At 42.8% G+C, this 22,322-nt stretch overlaps 1 protein-coding gene across 6 annotated transcripts in view; it reads left to right on the forward strand.

Moving 5' to 3' along the window:
* The first annotated feature begins 1,886 nt into the window (after positions 1 to 1,886).
* CNOT1 (CCR4-NOT transcription complex subunit 1) overlaps positions 1,887 to 22,322 on the forward strand; it is a 112,085-nt gene continuing 91,649 nt past the window's right edge. For all 6 annotated transcript variants that reach the window (XM_047711349.1, XM_047711352.1, XM_047711351.1 and 3 more), the window contains exon 1: positions 1,887 to 2,037. The gene's annotated coding sequence lies outside the window, so the exon portion shown is untranslated. The remainder of the gene's footprint in view (positions 2,038 to 22,322) is intronic.

Here is a 22,322-nt window from a genome sequence, read left to right on the forward strand (position 1 = left end):
CCTATTGTTTCCAATTTTGGGAGGCCCCCTACACGATGTGTCAGTGAATTTCTATACATTCCTATCTGTACAAATTTGCAATATTCACCTGTGGAGTAAGTCCTAGACATGGAATTACTGGTCATTCAATTTTGAGAAACTTGGCCCAAATGCTGCTATCCACAGAGGTTTTGGCAATTTTATATGGCAACACGGAATGCCAAGGTGTATTCTTTAGCCTTGGTCTGTTTAACATTATATTAACATTATAATGTAAGTCTTCTCTGTTTCCTCATATTTCAACATTCATTTGTGTGTCTACCACATGGTAGGTGCTATGTTAGGTGCTGAGAATATAGCTATAAATTAGACCAAAGCAATCCTTGCCCTTGCTGTATGTGGGGTCTCTGGGTCTCATACAGTTGCTTGAAAACAGAAGACACTGAGTAAATGTTTGCTGAAAGAGTTGGCCTCCAACCAAGGAAAGGCAGATGTCAAAAAGTATTTTTAGGACATTATGCTAAGTGAAATAAGCCGGTTACAAAAAGACAAATACGGCACGATTCCACCTATATAAGGTATCTGAAGTAGTCAAACTCTTAGAAATACAAAGTAGAATGGCACTTGTCAGGGACTGGATGGAGGGATCTGCTAGTTGTTCAGTGGGTATAAGAGTTTCTGTTTTACAAAATGAAAAAGTTCTATAGATCAGTTGTGCAATATGCATATAGTTAACCTTACTGTACAGTACATTTAATATAGTTAATGTAAATTTTATGTTAAGTGTGTGGCCACAATTTAAAAAAAGAAGTATTTTTAGACACAAGAGGTAGTGAGACAGATGGCTGGGAGACAAGCTGAGTCTAGACTAGGATGGGGTGATGAGGAGGGTAGGTTTTTTCCAAAACGTAGAAAAAACCCAACCAGTCCACATTTCGTTCTCGGTCCTCCCACCTTTGTCTGGGAACAGGTGACCCTAAAATCTTACATTCTGCTATAGATAAATCGTAGCAAAGTTATGTTTCTATGCTTTTTCTTCTGAGAGCCTCTCTGATAACCTGATAGGCATCCGTTCTGATACCGCTTACAGGGCGTAAGCCAAAAAGAGAATCTTAGCTTCCCATCTTTCTGTAAGCGGTCGCTTCTTCAACCGGCAGAACTTGATAAGGAGAAAGTTCTGATAAAGTGAGGCAAACTGGGACGAAGTAGGAGACTACATTCCCCAGCATGCGCTGCTCTCTTAGGACGCAGTCAATGACGGAAGAAGACGCGATACTTTAGCGCCAGGAATAGGGCGCGGGGATGAGGGATGACTACACATCCCAGAACGCAAAGCGCCCCCACTCTAGTTACAGTCCAGCTTGATTTTGGGTAACTGGCGTTCTCTGCTAAAGGGGCGCGGGGGCGGGAATGCAGCCCCGCTGTGTACCGGACTTGACACTTCCAAAGAGCAAGGAGAGGCGGGGAAAGTGCTTCAAGCCCACTCAAAGTAGTTCCCGCGCACGTTGGCGAGGGTTTATGGGCCCCCTCCCTTATTTATTGTTTCTCAGAGGCAATGCCAGGCCCCTATTGGTCGAAGACCTCGAGGGCAGGTGGGAAGTCTGTGAAGCCCCAAATCGAAGTTATCTGCGTCTCCCCATTGGTCTTCCTGTCGAGCGCAGGCGCGAGTGCTCCGTCTTCAATCCCCAGGGACGGGTGAGCGGCAATTGGCCAAAGCCCGCGAAGTAGGAGTCCGGATTGGTAGTTGCTAGCCTGGTTTCTTCCTTGACTTCTGCGAGTGAAAGTGTGTGATTGGTTTAAATCCGCGGGCACCTGGCGGTGATTGGGCGGCAGTCACGGGCTGGGTACGATTATTGGCTGATGCTTGGGCCATCCCTCCTCGGGCGGGCAGCGAATGATGAAATGGGAACGGGGAGGGGAAAGGCCGCGACGTGAGCGCGCGACCTCCGGCGCCATTTTGTAGAGAAACAAGCGGAGTTAACCGAAGAGGGGGTCGAGGAGAGCCGGAGTCGGGGACTCAGGAGTTTCCTGTGTCCAGCGCTGCCGGAACCGCCTGAGGTGAGGTGGGCCGGGGTCGGTGGCTGGGGCCGGCTGGCGGTGTCAGCTGCGGAACGCGAGCGCCGGTGGGCGAAGGAACGGGGGTGGTCCAGGGGCCATTGGGAGCGTTTCCCGGAGCTCCGCGGAGTGAGGGGCAGTCGGGACGGGGAAGTGGCGAGGCGGGAGAGGGCGGACTCTTCCCACGGCTCGCGGAGTCTTTGGGCTCTGAAGAGCAGAGGCCGGGACGAAGGCTTCACGGAGCTGAGGGCAGAGCGCGGGGTGGTCCCCGGCCGGGGCCTGGAGGCTCTGAGGGCGGCGGTGGCGGCAGTTCGGGCGGCTGGGCCTCGCTTCGCGCGGGCTGCACTCTCCTCAGAGCCCACGAGCTCCTCAACTGACCCTTTCTCTCTGGGCTTCCGGATGGGTGCAGTTGGCTTCGGCCCCCGAGGCCTAGTTCCAGAGGCGAGGGTCCATGTTTGGAGTAGTTGCAGGCTCCTGGTTCTTTTTGGTCGACCTGGAGCTGGCAGTCCCCCTCCCTCTGTCCCCAGCACGTTGTCAAACCCCGGGTGTTTCGGTATCCGCCGGTGGGAGGGGCGGGCGGGAGCCAGTACTTCCTCATTACTTCTTGCCACAGGTTTTGTTCCACTCGCGCGCCGGGGCGCTCAGACTTTTCTCCGAAGTCGGCCCTCACCCACTTGGGCCGGTGTCTGAGATGGAGTGGCGGTTTTGCTCTCCCACGGGAAGTGTCCCCTTAGAGAGCCGGACGTTTGTAGGCCTCGACGCTGGGGAGAGATTTCCTTCCTACAGGTCGTGTAGGGAGGTTGCTTAAGGCCAAACGAGAAACACTCCTATTCCGTACCAGTCCCTCTGCAGAATTCACCCAACTAGCCTCACACAGATGACTACCCCCCGCTAGGAGTACAGTTTGTAGTTAAAAATGAAAAAAGATGCCTGATACCTGTGGCTTTGGAAAGGCTGTGTTTAAAATAAACTTTGAGAAGAAAACTTCTACCCTGAAGCCACCCAGTCAAACGCCACATTTCTTAGGACTCTAATAAAAAGTCTGCTTTCTTCCTGTAAGCTGAGTAATGATACTTAATTTTTCTCCTTATTTCTGTATAATTCTATTGCCTTGGGAGATTTATTTTAACAGCGAATAAATATACTTTCGTATTTTGCCCCGGGGGGGGGGGGCGGCGGCAGGGAATTCTGGCCATTGCTTTCATGACAATCTGTTTGATAGGAATACGTAGGGAACCCCCCCCCCCCCCAAAAAAAAAGGGAGGACAGGTAGAAAATTAGAAAGCAGGGCAAACACATGAACAAACCTGTTTATGTTGAGGTATTTGGGTATAATATGTTAGTAATCTGTGGCTCAGGTTGACATTCTCACTCTTCTAAAGCTGGGCAGGATAGTATTTTAGCTATAAATAAGATATATGGTAACAGTTTAAATTGTCTTGTTTTAGGACACTGCAGATTGTTACCTTGTCTAAGGAGAAAATGAGCTGATGATACATAAAGTTTTAGGCATCTAGTTGTACTTTGAAATGGTAGCATGTTGATAAAACCTGTTGAGTTGAGAGGGTTGGTCCCTTTTCAACAAGTGTGGGTCCCAAGTCCTTCATTGGAAACTTAACTCTAGAATCAAGGCACAAAGACTTGACCATTAATAACTGAAAACATTTCCCTTTCTTGCCTAAGAGTGTATGTAACCATAGAAGTTCTAAGGCAGGGTTTTGTGGCATGTGGTGGAACTGAACTGAAATGCACTTGGTTTCTAAACACTCAGATGGATTAGTTTTTGGCTTAGGTTTTGTTCTTTTTTTCTTTCTTTTTTTAAATCTCTCTCTAGTTTCTGAGTTTCTGCTGGGCTTGTTTAAATCCTGGTCTCTTCAACATGGAATCTTGTCAGGCTAAGTACTGTGACATTCTTCTAACTTTGGGTTTGTCATTTAGAAACAAACTACTGTGTGAAGGCAGGAGAGGAAGTGCTCGCTATCTCTTCAAGACATTGCTTGAAAACTAATTGCATATTACTCTTGCATGTTGCTTTTTCTAAGCATGTTTTTGTTTAGATTCTGATTTGCAGTCATGAAAAGCTTTCTTTTTAACCAACCTAGGGTGATGAACGTGAATTTTTTTTTTTTAAAGATTTTATTTATTTATTTGACAGACAGAGATCTCAAGTAGGCAGAGAGGAGGAAGCAGGCTCCCCGCTGAGCAGAGAGCTGGATGCGGGGCTCAGGTTGGATCCCAGGATCCCAGGACCCTGGGATCATGACCTGAGCTGAAGGCAGAGGCTTTAACCCACTGAGCCACCCAGGCGCCCCTGAACTTGAATTTTTATTTGGTTCTATGAGGTAGTAAATCTTTGGCATTCAGTGCCATGGTAGGGAATTTATCCATAGTAATTCTAATTGAATGCTCACATGTTCTTTAAGATACTAATTTTTGGTAAGATGTTTATACTCCTGGAATGACCAAAAATAATAGCCTGCCATTTTGAAATGCTGTATTTTATGAACTTAGTATCCTTTATTAAAGTACAAAACTAACTTTCAAGTCATTTAAAAATATTAGCTGAGGCACTTCTTAAATGGCTCTCTGACCAAACTGAACTTCCTGCTGGGACCTTTGAAAATGGCATCCCACTGAGTCTTATTTTAAGGCCTTATATATAGAAAAATCCTATAGTTCCTTTTCTGTTTGCTCACAATTTTAAGAGGCGTGTTTCAAAGCTCAAATGGGCTCAAAATCTTTATGCAATAGTTTAATGTACTTTTCACTCTTACATTTGTAAGAATGTAGCAAAGCAAATAAAACAAATTGTTTATTGAAAAGCATGTTTAAGGGACCCCTGGGTGGCTCAGTTGGTCAGTGTCTGCCTTCCATTCAGGTCATCAAGTCCCTTATCAGGCTCCTTGCTCAGTGGGGAGCCTGCTTTTCCCTCTGCCTGCTGTTCTTCTGCTGTGCGCTCTCACTTTTTCTCCCTCTCCCCCTCTGACGAATAAATAAAATCTGGGGGGAAAAAAGCACCTTTAAGAACTCAGTAATTAGAGGTGTAGACTTAATCTGAAACCCTGTGTTGAGATTTGAAGGAAATGCAGCGTCTTTGGAAGTGTAGATTTAAGAAATGCATTTCTGTGTTTAATGTTGGAAAGCTCAGCATAAACCTCCAGGATAAAATGTTTAGGTTAATTTTGTTAACAGTTGTTAGGAGGAAATTCGTAAAATGTTGACTGAGATGTTAAATTGTCTGCAGGAGAAGTGTGTGTGTGTGTTTGTGTGTGTGTGTGTGTTGCGCTAATTATATAAAATATAAAAGGGAGTGAAGGCGTATTTCGAAAACCTCATCTTACTGTTCTTAATCCTCATTAAGAGCTCAGCATTTTCCATTTCAGACAGTTTTAAAGTTTGTCACCTTGGATTTATAACTCAGTTTTGAAATGCAATGTTAGTTTTAAATTTTTAGACTAATCGTAAGAACAGTTAACCCTTTGTTTCAGACCCTTTCTTTCCTTTATCCTCAACTTGGGCTTGAACTCATGATGCCAAGATCAAGAGCCCTAATGCTCTATTTACTGAGCCAACCTGCCCCCCCCCCCAACTTGCCTTTTTTGCCATAGCTATCTTTCTTTTCTTGCTTTTTTTCTTTTGAAAGAGCTTATTTATTTTAGAGAGAGTGCATGAGTGAGCAGGGGGAGGGGCACAGAGAGGGAGGGAATCCCAAGCAGACTTGGGGCTTAATCCCAGACCCAGAGGTCGTGACCTGACCTGAACTGAAATCAAGAGTTGGCACTCAACTGACTGAGCCACCCAGTCACCCCTTTGCAGTAGCTTTTTTTTTTTTTTTCTTTTTAAAGATTTTATTTATTTGTCAGAGAGAGAGAGGGAGAGAGAGCGAGCACAGGCAGACAGAATGGCAGGCAGAGGCAGAGGGAGAAGCAGGCTCCCCGCCGAGCAAGGAGCCCGACGCGGGACTCGATCCCAGGACGCCGGGACCATGACCCGAGCCGAAGGCAGCTGCCCAACCAACCGAGCCACCCAGACATCCCTGCAGTAGCTTTCTAACTAATCTTCAGTATCTTTCCCTCAGGATTTGTTTATTGTTTTTTAAAATTACATACATAATATGTAAATGCATTCCAAATGTAAATAATTCCAGGAATATAGTTAACTCTTTACTGCTGAATTGCCTCCTAAATCGCTGGTTTGAAAACAGTGATCCTCTGCTCAGAAGTCCTTCACATCTCATGCTGGGCGCTGTGTAAGTGTTGATCCCTCCCTACCTGTGGCATCATATTACTGTCTTATGCTATAGTCACAAGACTGTTGAACAGTGGTTCCTAATACATCTTTGCCTCTCTTATATGTGATGTCACTGTGTCTCCCAAAACATCTGTCATTCAAACTCGTATGTGTCTATATACATCTCTGCCCTGATTTTCCTATACCTCTTAGACAGTTTCACTTACCTATAGCATATACTGTTTTGCCTTATAAATTTTCTGCCTCATAGTGGGTAATCACCCCCACCCCGAAACATGTTACTGCCCTGAATTGTAATTGAGTGATGCTTCATTTATTACCCTTGGGTAGATTTATAGTGTTTTTCTTGGGACTGTATACTTCTAATTCTGTTGGTGTCTTTTAGATGGTTAAACTTTAAAAGCTAGCCATATAGAATTATGGTATCATCCTTTAGGAAAGTGAAGCCGAGGAGGGTAAGGTGACTTTCTTAGTTTAAGGTCAGGCAGACCAGGTTTTCCTGCTGTACCCTAATGTTCATTCTGTCTTTCCACATTCCGCTTGAGTTCAGTACAAGGGAAAGAAAGATGTATGAATTCATCAAAAAAGAGCACAGAGTCACCTGGGTGGCAAGGTCGGTTAAGTGTCCAATTCTTTCTTTCTTTCTTTCTTTTTTTTTTTTAAAGATTTATTTATTTGAGAGAACACGTGAGAGCAAGGGAAGGGGAAGCCGACTTTGCTAAGTGCAGAGCTCAGTGAGGGGCTTGATCTCATGACCCTGAGATCATGACCTGAGCCGAAATCAAGAGTTGGATGTTAAACCAACTGAGCCACCCAGGTGCTCCAGGCGGCTGACTCTTGACCTCAGCTCAGGTCTTGATCTCTCAGGGTTGTGAATTCAAGCTCTCTTTAAAAAAAAAAAAAAAAAAAAACATAGTCTTCGTGGTTGACCATTTGTTTTTTGAGAGTGTTATTGTATAATTAAAATCTCTGGAGTCTTTAGCACATCATGACTATCTCTATTAATAATAATTCTGCAGAATTAAACTGTTTCTTAGGTAATTACCTAGGGAGATTTTTTTTTTCTTTACTTCTAATCTGTGTTTTCCCCCCATTTTATTGACATAATTGACACAGAACTGTATAAGTTTCATATGCATACTGTAACAGCTTGACCTAGATATATTGTGAGATACTGCCAATATTTATTTGGATGATCTTTTTTTTTTGGAAGAGATTTTCTTAGTTGTGACCAAAGCAAATACAGATTTTTTTTTCCTCAGCAGTTTTTTTTGTAGGACAAAAGATTTGAATGTTTCTTCTCTTCAGTGTGAAAATGTAAAACTCATAACTGACACAAATGTGGTCTTTTCTGTTACAGTTACTGTGAGTGGTCATTATTTAACTCAGTGTAAATTAACTTGTACTTTTAAGATCTCCAAAGTATAGGGAGGGATTTAGGTTTTAATGAATAAGTTTTTTCTTGGTATAGTTGTATATGTATATAATATATATAATTATATACTTAATATGTATATATTTAACCTATCTATATTCTTAAGATTTATTTATTTGAGAGAGTGAGAGTATGTGTAAGTGTGTAAGGGGGGAACAGAGGGAGAGAAACAATCCCCCATGGACTCCCTGAGCAGAGAGCCCAGCTCCAGCCCAATCCCACCACCCATGAGACCACAACCTGAGCCAAAAGAAGCAGTTGGATACCCAACCAACTGAGCTACCCCGGCACCTCGGTGTAGCGATATTTTTAAAGTAGCTCAAAGTCAGGGCACCTGGGTGGCTCAGTGGGTTGAGCCTCTGCCTTTGGCTCAGGTCATGATCTCAGGGTTCTGGGATCGAGCCCTGCATTGGGCTCTGCTCAGCAGGGAGCCTGCTTCCTCCTCTCTCTGCCTGCCTACTTGTGATCTCTGCCAAATAAATGAATAAAATCTTAAAAAAATAAAAAAAGGTAGCTCAAAGAAGGATACTTTTAGTAGTCAAGTATATTGATTTATGTAGCTTTATAGTTTTGTAATTACTAGTGGGAAGATGCTTCTGAATATTCATTTGATTCCACAGCAGGAACTTGATTGTTTCCTGATTTTGGAGTAGACATACTTTCTGGTTCACTTTCTCAGTTTTTAAAAAATAGGGGTTTATTGGGGTTTTCCATAGGCTCAGTCTGTAGAGCATGGGTCTCTAGGTCTCCCGGTCATGAGTTCAAGCCCCACGCTGGCTGTAGGGCTTACTTAAAAAAATAAATGAAAAAGATAGGGATTTATTTGCTAACTATGTCATACTGTGCTGGTGTATGGATTGGATCAAGTGTTGTAAAATTCTGGAAAGTATCTACAAAAGACTATTAAATGTTCTTTAACGGTTTCTATTAAGATTCTATTGAGTCTGGTAAAACTGCTTGTTTAAAGTGGCATGGTTAGGAAGCAGTTCAGCTCTTGCTCCGTTTGTTATTACCTCATTTCAAACCTGTTTACTACTTGTTGACCATTATACCTTTGAATATTTCCTTAACTCTTGTCAGGTGGGTTCCAAAAAAAGTTTTATACTAGGCTTTTCTTAGCTCAGTAATACATAATACTTGGATGTTCATGATTGGATTATTTCCACTTGTTTGTGCTCTTTAGTTTGGGTAATAGTTAAGTCTGCCATGTGTATACCCGCAGTTATGGCATGAATGTCTTTTTCTTTTTTAAAAGATTTTATTTATTTATTTGACAGACAGAGATCACAAGTAGGCAGAGAGGCAGGCAGAGAGAGAGAGGAGAAAGCAGGCTCCCTGCAGAGCAGAGAGCCCGATGTGGGGCTCGATCCCAGGACCCTGGGATCATGACCTGAGCTGAAGGCAGACGCTTTAACCCACTGAGCCACCCATGCGCCCCCATGGCATGAATATCTTAAGACTATTCCCCTTCCCTTGGTGACTGGCTGGTTCAGTTGGTAGAGTCTGTGGTTCTTGATCTTGGGGTCATGAGTTCGAGCCCCACACTGGGTGTAGAGATTACTTAAAAATATATATATTAAAAAAGGAAACAAATAGTGTTTTAAAAAAAGGGGAGACACCTTGCTGGCTCAGTTGGTAGAGGTTTCAAATTTTCTTAAAAAAATTTTTATTTATTTGAGAGAGATGGAGCAGGAGCTAGGAGGAGAGGGAGAAGCAGACTCCCTGCTGAGGAGGGAGCCAGGTGCAGGGCTCTATCCTGGGACCCTGACCCAAGCATAAGGCAGATGATTAGCCGATTGAGCCACCCAGGCACCCCGACCTTGCAAATCTTGATCTTGGGGTTGTAGGTTTGAGCCCCATGTTGGGTATAGAGATTGGTTAAAAAATAAAGTCTTGTGGGGACACTCAAGTGGCTTGGTTGGTTGGGCGTCTGTCTTGGTCGTGACCAATCCCCACACTGGGCTCCCTGCATAGTGGGAGGCCTGCTTTTCCCTCTTGCACTCCCCCTGCTTGTGTTCCCTCTTTCAGTCTCTCTCTCTCTCTCTGTCGAATAAATAAATCTTAAAAAAAAAAAACAACTGGGGAGCTTGGGTGGTTAAGTCAGTTAAGTGACGGACTCTTGATTTCATGTCAGGTTTGTGAGATCAAGCCCTGCATCCAGGCTCTGAGCTTTTTTTTTTTTTTTTTTTTTTTTAAAGATTTTATTTATTTATTTGACAGACAGAGATCACAAGCAGGCAGAGAGGCAGGCAGAGAGAGAGGAGGAAGCAGGCTCCCTGCTGAGCAGAGAGCCCGATGCGGGGCTCGATCCCAAGACCCTGAGATCATGACCTGAGCCGAAGGCAGCGGCTTAACCCACTGAGCCACCCAGGCGCCCCCAGGCTCTGAGCTTTGATGGAGTCTGCTTAAGATTCCCTCTCTCCCTTCCCCCACATCTCTGCCTCTCTCTCTAAATAAATAATAATGAAAATAAAATCTTAAATACTCCTCTTCCCTTTTCAAACAGGCAAACATGCCAGAGATTGTAGGCATTGAGGTTATCTGTCCAAATGTAAAATGTAGAAGTTATATGAAAATACTTAGTCACGCCCAATCACTAAGCCTTATGGCAACCACAAAACATTGGTACGATACCTTAATATGCTAACTTAGTTGTGGAATATTTGTATAAAACTTTGTAGAGGTCTTCTGTGTTTGGGTTTCAGTGACTAATTCTCTCATAATGTGCTATTATTATCTACCTTGGTTCTACCCTTGGTCCCCTATAGTTTGTTTTCAGTTCATCATCTAAAGTGATTCTTAATGTTTTGAAAATCCTATCTTGTCATCCTGTTGAGAAACACCTGTTGATTCTCCATTTGTCTTTAGTAAAAGCCAGAGTCCTTCATTACTTACAGGATTTAACTCTGCCCTATACCTCCTCACATATTCTGCCTTCTCCCCAACTACTCTCTCTACCTCCTGTCCCCCCACTCCTATTGGTTTTTTTCAAGTACCCTTGGCCTCCTTGCTTTTTGCCTTACACATGCCACGCACTCTCTTAGGAAGCCTTTGCACCAACTGACCAGTCCTTCTGCCTAGAACATTTTTCTCTGATATGTGTGCATGGCTAAGCCCCGGAACTCCTCGGGCTCCCCGATCATCGGGCAGCCTGCTTCTCTCCCTCTGCTGTGTTCTGTGCTTGTGCTCTCCGGCTTGCTCTTTGTCAGATGAATAAAGAAAATCTTTTCTTCTTCTTCTTCTTCTTTTTTTTTTTTTTAAAGATTTTATTTATTTATTTATTTATTTGGCAGAGAAAGACATAGAGAGGGAACACAAGCAGTGGCAGAGGAAGAAGCAGGCTCCCCACACAGTGGGGAGCCCGATGCATGGCTCTATCCAGTACCCTGGGATCATGACCTGAGCTGAAGGCACACGTGTAATGACTGAGCTACCCAGGCGCCCCTAAATAAATAAAATCTTAAAAGACTTCTTTCTCAGTAAGGCTCTCTCTGGCCACCACACTAATTGCAGCCCTTCAGTCTCCCTATTTGGTTCCCTTTATCTTGCTGTTTTCTTGTCTGTAGTACTTAGCATCTCCTAACATGTTTCTCATATATATTTTTTAAAGATTTTATTTATTTATTTGACAGAGCAAGAGAGGGAACACAAGCAGGGGGAGTGGGAGAGGGAGAAGTACGCCTCCCACTGAGCAGGGAGCCTGATGTGGGGCTCGATCCCAGAATCCTGGGATCATGACCCGAGCCAAAGGCAGATGCTTAACGACTGAGCCACCGAGGTGCCCCTCATATGTACTTTTTAATATTTCATTTTTAAAAAAGATTTTACTTATTTATTACAGAGAGAGAGAGAGCAGAAGTAGGGGGATCAGCAGAGGGAGAGGGAGAAGTGGACTCCCTTCTGAACAGGGAGCCTGATTCGGGGCTGATCCCAGGACCCTGGGACCACGACCCCAAGCCTAAGGCAGATTCTCAACCAATTAAGCCACCTAGGTGGCTCTTTTCATTTTTTAAAGTAATTTCTCCTCCCATTTGGGGGTCAAACTCACAACCCTGAGATCAAGAGACATGCTTTACTGACTGAGCCAGCCAGGTTCCCCCCTTTCATTATTTCTTAAGATTATTATTTCTCGGGGTGCCTGGGTGGCTCAGTGGGTTAAAGCCTCTGCCTTTGGCTCGGGTTGTGGTCCCGGGGTCCTGGGATCAAGCCCCGCATCGGGCTCTCTGCTCTGCGGGGAGCCTGCTTCCTCCTCTCTCTCTGCCTGCTTGTGATCTCTGTCTGTCAAATGAATAAATAAAAAATCTAAAAAAAAGAGCAAAGATTATTATTTCTCACCTCCAGTGGAAATGCAGGAATTTATGAATGTCTTTTCACCCATATATTTCAAATACCTGACACATGTAAGTACTCAGAAAATATTTGACTGGGTTAATAACGTATAGTAAAGGTACCTAAACTGTTTTCTGTGATACGTTGTGGTAGCCACTTAATATTAGTCATATACTATTTCTTACTGTCTGATGAATTTAAGTTGTGCTTGGCTTTGTGTTAACTTTGTGGAGAGCCAGACTTGAGGTGTTCACATCTAGGGCTCACCCTACAGAAAATAGATGCAAAGCCATTTTCTTAGCAAGGGCACTATTGGTGTTTGGGCAGGATAGTTCTTTGTTTGTGGTGGTGTCCATCTTTGGTTATTTCATCTCTAATTCTCATTAAGTGCCAGTGTCTCTCCCACTCCTACAAATTTTGGAATGCTTTTGGAGATTACATTGCCCTCTAGTTTATTCCAGTAAATAACCTCTTTTTTTTTTTTTTTTTTAAGATTTTATTTATTTATTTGTCAGAGAGAGAGAGAGCGAGAGTGAGCACAGGCAGATAGAGTGGCAGGCAGAGGCAGAGGGAGAAGCAGGCTCCCTGCCGAGCAAGGAGCCCGATGTGGGACTCGATCCCAGGACTCTGAAATCATGACCCGAGCCAAAAGCAGCCGCCCAACCAACTGAGCCACCTAGGTGTCCCAGTAAATAACCTCTTGAGGAAGATTTCTTTTCATCATTCTTTTATTTACTTTAGAGTCAATTATTTTTGGTGTAAATTACAAATTTCTTAAAATTTAATTTTACAGTGTCCCAAATGAGAAGACTACATGAAGAGAAGGAATAGTGTATTTCACTGATTCTAAAACATTGTCAACATTTTAACAACTCTGAAATTGGATGTATCATAATCTTATTTTTTTTTTAATTTTTATTATTTGACACAGAGAGAGCACAAGCAGGTGGAGTAGCAGGGAGAGGGAGAATTAGGCTCCCTGCTGAACAAGGAGCCTGGCATGGGGCTCAATCCCAGGACCATCAGGACCTGAGCTGAAGGCAGTCACATAATATGCCCACCCATATTTGGGCACCCCAGTGTTTCATGTTAGAAAAGTATTACCAAGTAAACTTTCTTAGTGACACATAAGTCGAGATGCTTCTGTAGTTAAAGACTAATCAGTCTTGGGGCGCCTGGGTGGCTCAGTTGGTTAAGCATCCGGTTCTTGATCTCAGCTCAGGTCTTGATCTCTTTAGGTTGTGAGTTCAAGCTCTGTGTTGGGCTTCATGCTGGGTATGGGCATGGGCATGGGCATGGAGCCTACTTAAAACAAAAACAAAACAAAGACTAACCTGAAATGAGATTATGGAAAATTATCTCTATTTCATGGGTGATGAAGATGGAAGAAGTTTCCCAAACTTTGGCTACATTTTGCTTGCTGTTATATCTAGTCAAATTGTATTTTAGGGAACTAGAAATTGATACGATAATGGATTTATCAGGGTTCTGGAATGTTTTCAGTGCCCTCAAAGCCGGTTGGCAGTGATGGTGAGGAAGAGCTGTGGAATAAACCCAAGGCATGTATGTTTCTGGGAGCCAATGTAAGGGATAATATACATGAAACAATAGTGAGCAGTGTGATTAAATTTTTTAGTGCATCATACATACTAAAGAGGAAGAGAGATAGATTAGTAGATTATCCTGTAGATGATCTGAAGTGGTTTGGGAGATTTTGGAGGGGCTGGGGCTTGAGCTAGACCCTGGTCTTATTACCTCATGCATTGTCCACTTATGGAGGATTCTTAGCCTGCCTCCTGGTAACCACTAACTTCCCTCTCTTGAAAGTTATTAATGATCACTTAGTTGCTGATTCCGGGAATTTATAATTCCCATATACTTTTTGTACACTGCCAACTATACCTTTATTTATTTATTTATTTATTTATTTATTAAGATTTTATTTATTTATTTGACAGAGACACAGCAAGAGAGGGAACACAAGAAAGGGGAGTGGGAGAGGGAGAAGCAGGCTTCTTGCTGAGCAGGGAGCCTGACGCGGGGCTCCAGCTCAGGTCATGATCCCAGGGTCCTAGGATGAAGGCAGATGCTTAACGATTGAGCCACCCAGGTGCCCCTATACCTTTATTTTAAAAAATATTTTTATTTTTGAGAGAGAGCAAACACACATGTGCATGCGGGGTGAGGGGGGAGAGGCTGCAGGAGAGGGTGAGAGAATCTCAAAAAGACTCCCTGCTTATTCCCTTGACATCCCTTTGTTGTTTAATTCTTTAGAATCTTAATAATTTTTTTTTATCCTGAGAGATTAAACAGTAGACTTGTTAAGAAAACAAAAGTGAAACTGTAACCAAAATTTTAAAGTTAAAAAAAAAAACAACTCCCTGCTTAGTGGAAAGCTCATCACAGGATTTGAGATCATGACCGGAGGTAAAATCAAGAGTCAGATGTGTAACTAACTGAGCTACTCAGGCGCCTCTGACAACTATACCTTTGTAAAATCTCTCCCCCATGGTTTTCATAGCATATGGATGTATAAATTATTGGTTGTGGCATAGCAAAGTACCCCCAAATTCAGCCACTTAAGACTTGTTCTTTATTTCACAGACACACTTGGCTGATTGCTTTTGACTCAGTGTCTTTCACAAAGTTGCAGTGCAGGTATCCACAGGCAGTAGTCAGCCCAAGGCTGAAGGGTGGAGAGTTCTTATAAACTCACTCACCTGGCAGTTGGCAGGCTTCAAATCCTTGCTGGCTGTTGGTTGGCAGACATCTGTTGCTTGTCACATGTGCGTTCTCCATAGGGTTACTCACAACATGGCAACTTGCTTTTCTTGGAGCACAGGCTCAGAGAGAGGTAAACAAGGTAGAAGTCAGTCTTTTTGTAGTTTAATCTTTGAAAGGACTGTTTTCTTTTGAAGCCACTCTTAATTAAGGTCCATCCCACTTGTATGGGGAGGGGATTACATAAGGATAGACCTATTAGGCAGGGATTGTTGGGGTTATTTTAGAGGCTGCCTGCCACAGTGGACATTTGCCAAAGATTCGTCCTTGGAGCTCTTTTTAGGGAATGTTATCTGTTCGTAGGTTTTACTTATTAATACTAAGTAGAGGAGGACTCTGCTTGGCTTCTGATAATATGCAGTCCAAGCTTCTTCTACCTGTCTAGCTACTCTTCATTTCCCTTCTTGAGTTTATCTTTTTTTTCTTTTTTTTTTTTTTTAAATTTTGTTTACTTTTTTATTCATGAGAGACAGAGAGGCAGAGACAGAGGGGAGAAGCAGGTTCCAGGGAGCCTGTTGCAAGACTCAATCCCAGGACCCTGAAATCATCACTTGAGCCAAAGGCAGACACTTAACTGAGCCACTCAGGCATCCCGAGTTCCTTTTTTTCCAGCCACCTTTTTTTTTTTTTTTTAATTAAGATTTTATTTATTTATTTGACAGAGAGAAATCACAAGTAGGCAGAGAGGCAGGCAGAGAGAGAGGAGGAAGCAGGCTCCCCGCCGAGCAGAAAGCCCGATGCGGGGCTCGAACCCAGGACCTGGGATCATGACCTGAGCCGAAGGCAGCGGCTTAACCCACTGAGCCACTCAGGCGCCCCATCCAGCCACCTTTAAAATGCTAAGCTTTTTCAGGATTCTAAAACCCTTATTTTCTTTCTGTACTTCTCCTTTGCTGTTTCTTTTTTATTTTATATTATTTTATTTTATTTTTTTACTTACTTGGGAGAGAGACAGAGACAGAGAGGAGAGCACAAGCAGGGGGAGAGGCAGAGAGAGAGGGAGAAGCAGACTCCTGACTGAGCTGAAAGCCTGACATGGGGCTTGATCCCAGGACTAGAGATCATGACCTGAGCCGAAGGCAGACACCCAACCTTCTGAGCTATGCAGGCTCAGATGTTTCTTTTAAATGTTGATAACTCCCAAATCTTTTATTTGCAGCTCACCCTTGCTGTGCTGCAGGCTGAAATTCTCAACCAACCGGTGGGTTTCATTTGTATGTGTCACTCCAGATATGTCCGAAATAGAATTCCTCATTTTCTTTCTTGCCATGTAAACTTTCTCTTCTCAGTTTCATGTCAGAAGTAGGTGGAACCCAGATGCTTAGTGCAAATGTTTTTGACTCTTCTTTTGGTTCACCTTACTTGCTTATTCAGTTTCAGAGTCTTTGCAATTCCCTCCTGAATGCGTTCACTTCTCTTCCCTTCTAATATGTGTATTTTTAAATATTTTATTTATTTGAAAGAGAGCCCGAGCAGGGGTTGGGGCAAAGGGAGAGGAAGAGAGAGAATCTTAAGCAGGTTCCATGCTCATCGGGGAAGCCCAGCATGGAGCTTGATCTCAGGACTCTGAGATCATGACATGAACTGAAATCAAGAGTCGGAGGCTTAACTGGCTAAGCCATCCAGGTGTCTAGCTTCTAAAAATTTTTTTACCTGTTCCTCTCCTTTGTTAGTAGGCAAAGCACGTTACTGTTGTATCAAACAACTCCAAGATATCCGTGGCTTAACAGAGTCGATATTTCTATTCAGATAACTTTCTTTTTTTTTTTTTTTAAGATTTTATTTATTTATTTGACAGAGAGAGAGATTACAAGCAGGCATAGAGAGAGGAGGAAGCAGGCTCCCTGCTGAGCAGAGAGCCCGATGCGGGGCTCGATCCCAGGACCCTGAGATCATGACCTGAGCCGAAGGCAGCGGCTTAACCCACTGAGCCACCCAGGCGCCCCATATTCAGATAACTTTCATTGAGAATGTTCATTAGGTTACCTTTCCTGTGGTAATTCAAGAACCCAGGCTCCTTCCATCTTACGGCACTGCTTTTCTCTAGAGGGAGGGTCCAAAGTAGTTTTATGGACAAGGTCTGGAAGTGGCTGGTATCATTTTTTGGCTTGCATTTCATTGGCTAGAACTTGGTTTCTTGGCCACACCTATGCAAGAGAGGCTGAGAAATGTAATCTAGCAATTTAGCCAGGTAGAGGGAAGAGATTGGGTGAACATGTAGCTAGTTTCCCCTACTCCCTTATCCCCTAAAATATATTCAAACCAATCCCTGTGGCTTCTAGGATTGTCTTTTTTTTTTTTTTTTTTTTTAAAGATTTTATTTATTTATTTGAGAGAGTTCACAAGCTAGGGGGAAGGGTTAGAGGGAGAAGTAGATTCCCCGCTGAACAGGCAGCCTGATGTGGGACTTCATCCCAGAACCCTGGGATCATGACCTGAGCCAAAGGCAAACACTCAACTGACTGAGTCACTCAGGTGCCCCCCAGGATCATCTTTATGACAGAATCCAGAAGTCTGAAATGGGTTCTATACGTATGAGAAAGGAAAGCCACAAATTGGGTGTCCGTTAACTCCAGAAGACATTTCACTTTGGCCGGTGGCAGGGTTAGTGTGTGGGGGTTTTACTTAAGGCTGTGATACAGAGCAGAATAAAAGGGAAAAGTCCTATAAGGTGAAGTCTGAGGAGACTAGACTCATGCTCTCAAGCTGAACCTCTCCCAGTGCCTTTCCCAGTGGAGTCATATCGGGCACACTTAATTCCTCCAGCAAGGAATTGTGACAACACATGTGTGTGAAATGTTGCCCAGCAGGGGAAGCGTGTTAGAGAATCAGTGCCTAGGATTGTTACTGGGGTCTTGTCATGTGAGCACCTTTTTTTTTTGGCTACGACATACTAAAATTTGAGGTTCTCAGAAGGAAGGCAGGTGTTCAGCATAAATCACATTTTTGGGTACAGTTTAGGCACAGGGAGCCACTCTTAATTAGTTCTGGGAGTGGGGATTAGTTTTCCCCAAATCAAGTTATGACAGCAGCCAAAGGCCAACCTGGTATGTCTAAGGATAGCAGTCTCAGGCATTCTGTGTTAACTATTTTCTGCTCGGTGAATGAGGTGAATGGTCTCCATGGAAAGGGATTTTGTATAGATAATCTTGGAATATGCAAAACTTTGTTGACCTGATATTTTACTTAAATTACTTTTCTATTTCAGTATGGGAAAAAAATTTACAGTTCCCTTCCTAGCTCCTTTCATCTATCCTTTCAGATAGTTATTTTTGTATCATTCTAGATGCTCTGCATATAAGGACATATACATATGCAGAATGCTGTTCTGTAACTTGCTTTCCTCCCAATAGATTATTTCCATTCTTTCTAACTTCTTTTTTAAGTTATTACATAATATTCGTTTTTATGATTTACTTAACCATTGCCCTTTTGATAGATACTTAGGCCATTTTCACATGGTATGATGTTAAATAGTTGTTTGTTTGATGGAGGAAAAGGGAATGAATTAAAGATGACTGCTGAGTATTCAGTGTAGAATTGGGGCTTTAGGGTGCTAAAACTCTTATTACTCATCTTTTATGTCAGGTTGGAGATACCAGGGTTTGTTTGTTTTAGGAATTGGTATTAAATTCCTAAAATTGGTAGGAATTGGTATTAAAACGATTATTTAGGCAGTGATTTTGGAGGTGCAACACAGGGGTTTTTGTTTTTGTTTTTTGAAATCATCTTACTTCTGCTGTCCAGTTCTTTAATGTTCTCTTAAATATTGTCTTTAGGGACGTCTGGCGGCTCAGTCAGTTTAGTGGCTGACTCTTGATTTTGACTCAGGTCATGATCTCAGGGTTGTGAGATAGTTGGGCTCATTCTGGGTGTGGAGCCTGCTTAAAAGTCTCTCTCCCTCTCCCTTTGCGGGCACTCCCCCCCCCACCCCCGCGTTTGCTTGGAAGATCTCTTTCTAAAAATAAGCAAGCATAGAGATATAGATATATATAGGTACAGATATGGAGGGGCATATGGCTGGCTCAGTTGGTAGAGTATGCAACTCTTGATCTTGGGGTTTTAAGTTCATGCCCCATGGTGGGTGTAGAGATCCCTTAAAAATAAATAAAAAAAAAAATGGTGAACAGGGGCACCTGGGTGGCTCAGTTGGTTAACTGCCTTTGGCTCAGGTTATTATCCCAGAGTTCTGGGCTCAAGCCCTGAATCAGGCTCCCTGCTCAGTGGAGAGCCTGCTTCTCCCTCTGCCTGCCACTCTTGCCTGCTTGTGCGCTCTCTATCAAATAAAGAAATAAAATCTAAAGAAAAAGGGTGAACAAATACTTAAGCCTCATAATGCTACAATTTGACCTTGAAAATTTTCAACTCTGAAAAGTACCATTCCAATTTAGAAGTAGTCTAGCTGAGTGATCTCATTTTCTCCAATTATGAAAATGTATCTACATCTGAAATCAAGAGTCGTATGCTTAACTGACTGAGCCACCCAGGTGTCCCCCATATATTTTTAATGTTGGAAGTTGGAGTTTAATAAACTGGTAGCCTGGGTCTTGCCTATTTGGCTTCTTTTTTTTTAATTAATTTTTTTTTAAAGATTTTATTTATTTATTTGACAGAGAGAAATCACAAGTAGGCAGAGAGGCAGGCAGAGAGAGAGGAGGAAGCAGGCTCCCTGCTGAGCAGAAAGCCCGATGTGGGGCTCGAACCCAGGACCTGGGATCATGACCTGAGCCGAAGGCAGCGGCTTAACCCACTGAGCCACCCAGGCGCCCCTGCCTATTTGGCTTCTTGAAGTACCTGTTGATATTTAAATCTAGAGCAAGTTATGTGATAATACCAAGATTGCTGGGTTCAATGCAATGGGAGACCAAATTGCCTTTACAGAGCTATGTTTGGCCCAACTGGAAGTTAAGGAGAGAAAAAGGAACAGATGTGAAGGGCTTTCCTTGTCGTCTTAGTAGAGATTGCATTAAGGTTTGATACACTTCTTCTTTTTTTTTTTTTTTAAAGATTTTAATTATTTATTTGACAGAGCAAGAGATCACAAGTAGGCAGAGAGGCAGGCAGAGAGAGAGGGGGAAGTAGGCTCCCCACTGAGCAGAGAGCCCGATGTGGGGCTTGATCCCAGGATCCCGAGATCATGACCTGAGCTGAAGGCAGAGGCTTAACCACTGAGCCACCCAGGTGCCACTGATATACTTTAAAAAAAAAAAAAAATTTGTATGAATAAGAGAGCAGGAGTCAAAGGGGGAAAGGAGCAGAGGGAGAAGCAGACTCCCCTTGCCATTTGTAGAGCCTGATGTGGGGCCCACTCCCGGGACCCTGAGATCATGACCTGAGCTGAAGTTAGACCAACTAACTGAGCCATCTAGGTGCCCTGATTTGGTATACTTTTAAAAAACATTTTCCAGAGCTATTAGTAAGGTTAATGGTTCTCAACCTTTAAAATGCGTAAGAATAACCTGCAAAGTATGCTTAGAATACAGTGTTCTGTATTCTTTCCTCAAGGATTTTGATTCTGTGGGTGTAGGGTGGTGCTTAGGAGTCAGCATTTTATTTATTTATTTATTTATTTATTTACTTACTTACTTACTTATTTGACAGAGATTACAAGTAGGCAGAGAGGCAGGCAGAGAGAGAGAGGAGGAAGCAGGCTCCCGGCTGAGCAGAGAGCCCAATGCAGGGCTCAATCCCAGGACCCTGGGATCATGAGCTGAGCCAAAGGCAGCCAAAGGTTAGCTTTAACCCACTGAGCCACCCAGGCGCCCCAGGAGTCAGCATTTTAAATAGGTCTCTCTCCCATCTCCCAGTCCTTTTTTTTTCTTTTAAATTTATTTAAGTAATTCCTACACCCAGCTTGGGCCTCGAACTCAAAACCCTGAGATAAAAATCGTTCTCTTCTGACTGAGCCACCCAGGCACCCACCCATCTCCCAGTTCTTAAACACAGTTGCCTTCGTTGCATAGCAGAACAATAAAATCTGTATTTATTCTGTTAAGCCCCTTGAGATAGTGTTTACTTTTTTCTGTAGCATCTAAGGTATTCATATGGCATGGAGATAGGCTAAAGTATTTGAATTAATAGGAGTGCCATTGTTAGCAGATGAAGGTTTTTTATAGAGTATCCTGGAATGAAATGGAAGGAGATCATTTGGTATATTTTATACAATCCTAATGAAATAAGGAATGGTGTAGTAGTAAATTTTTCTAATTAAAAATATTTTCATAGTTTAATGAATTTGAGCTTGTTTCTGCAATCAGGTTTATGTCGGTTTTATGGTTTGAAAAGTCTACGTACATTTTAATGATCTCCAGATTATTGACAGTCATCACCAGAGAGAAATTTCATTTGCATAAAGGTGGTATATTTAAGATATCTTTAGATCCATTCAAAGACTTAAAATTGAAATATTTAAGGTTTATTTGAGAGCTAGAGTACAAGCTGGGGAAGGGGCAGAGGGAGAGGTTTTTTTTTTAAAGGATTTTACTTATTTGAGAGAGCACCCCCACATGTGTTAGCAGGTAGAGGGAGAAAATCTTCAAGTAGACTCCCTCCTGAGTGTGGAGGCAACACAGGGCTCAGTCCCAGGACCCATGAGGTCATGACCTGAGCCAAAACCAAGAGCTGGACGCTCAGTACTCTGTGCTATGCAGGCGGCCCTAAATTGAAATATTTAAAGGTGATGGCCCTTTATCTTCTTTTTGGACAAAATATGATAATCGACTTTTAAACATTTTTGAATGTATTTGAGCCCAGCAGTAAAAATAATTAGGTAAAAGTAATGATAAACATATAATATGAGAATTTGTATACATTGCACATTGTAAGACATTACAGCTATCTCACATGTCACCAAAACAGAGAAGACAAGAGATTTAGGAGTTTTAGTTCCTTCTCTCAAGAACCTGCTACTCAGTCTTTCCATATCATCATGCTGGACCAGTTAGTCACATCTTGGCGGTTAGTCACATCTTGGCCGGCCTGGCTGTATTCTGTGGCATATGTAAACTTCTCCAGCACTTCCGTGGGAGATTGACAGCTACTTGCTTTTCAGTAAACTCTTACAGCAGATGTTAGATGATAGAGCATCTATCTCATCCACTTTGCTTGTCCTGAATACTTCTTCTGTTAACCAGCTGATGTTATCAGAGGGTAGACTGGTTTGAACTGCTCTTCAGAGCAATCTAGGAGACTGTCTTGAGGCCTTGGAAGATTCTTATCTCTCTGCTCTACCTCTTACCCCTTAAAGATCTACCATTTTGGGAAAGCTCTGCTTGAGATGAGGCCTTATTTTTACAAATGGGAGGGGACTGTATAGAGGTTCAGTCACTTTTGATCTAGCCTTTTGTTATGTGTAGTTGCTTGTCCTGTGAGTTTAAATTTTGGATTTAAAAAAAAAATTGCTACTACTTAAACTTTCATTTTATAAAAACTACTTGATAGTCCTAAAAGCTAAAATACTGTTGAGTATAAAGTCAGCTTTTGGGGGACACTT

This window comes from Lutra lutra, chromosome 17, assembly GCF_902655055.1.
Source record: "Lutra lutra chromosome 17, mLutLut1.2, whole genome shotgun sequence".
Lineage (NCBI taxonomy): Eukaryota > Metazoa > Chordata > Mammalia > Carnivora > Mustelidae > Lutra > Lutra lutra.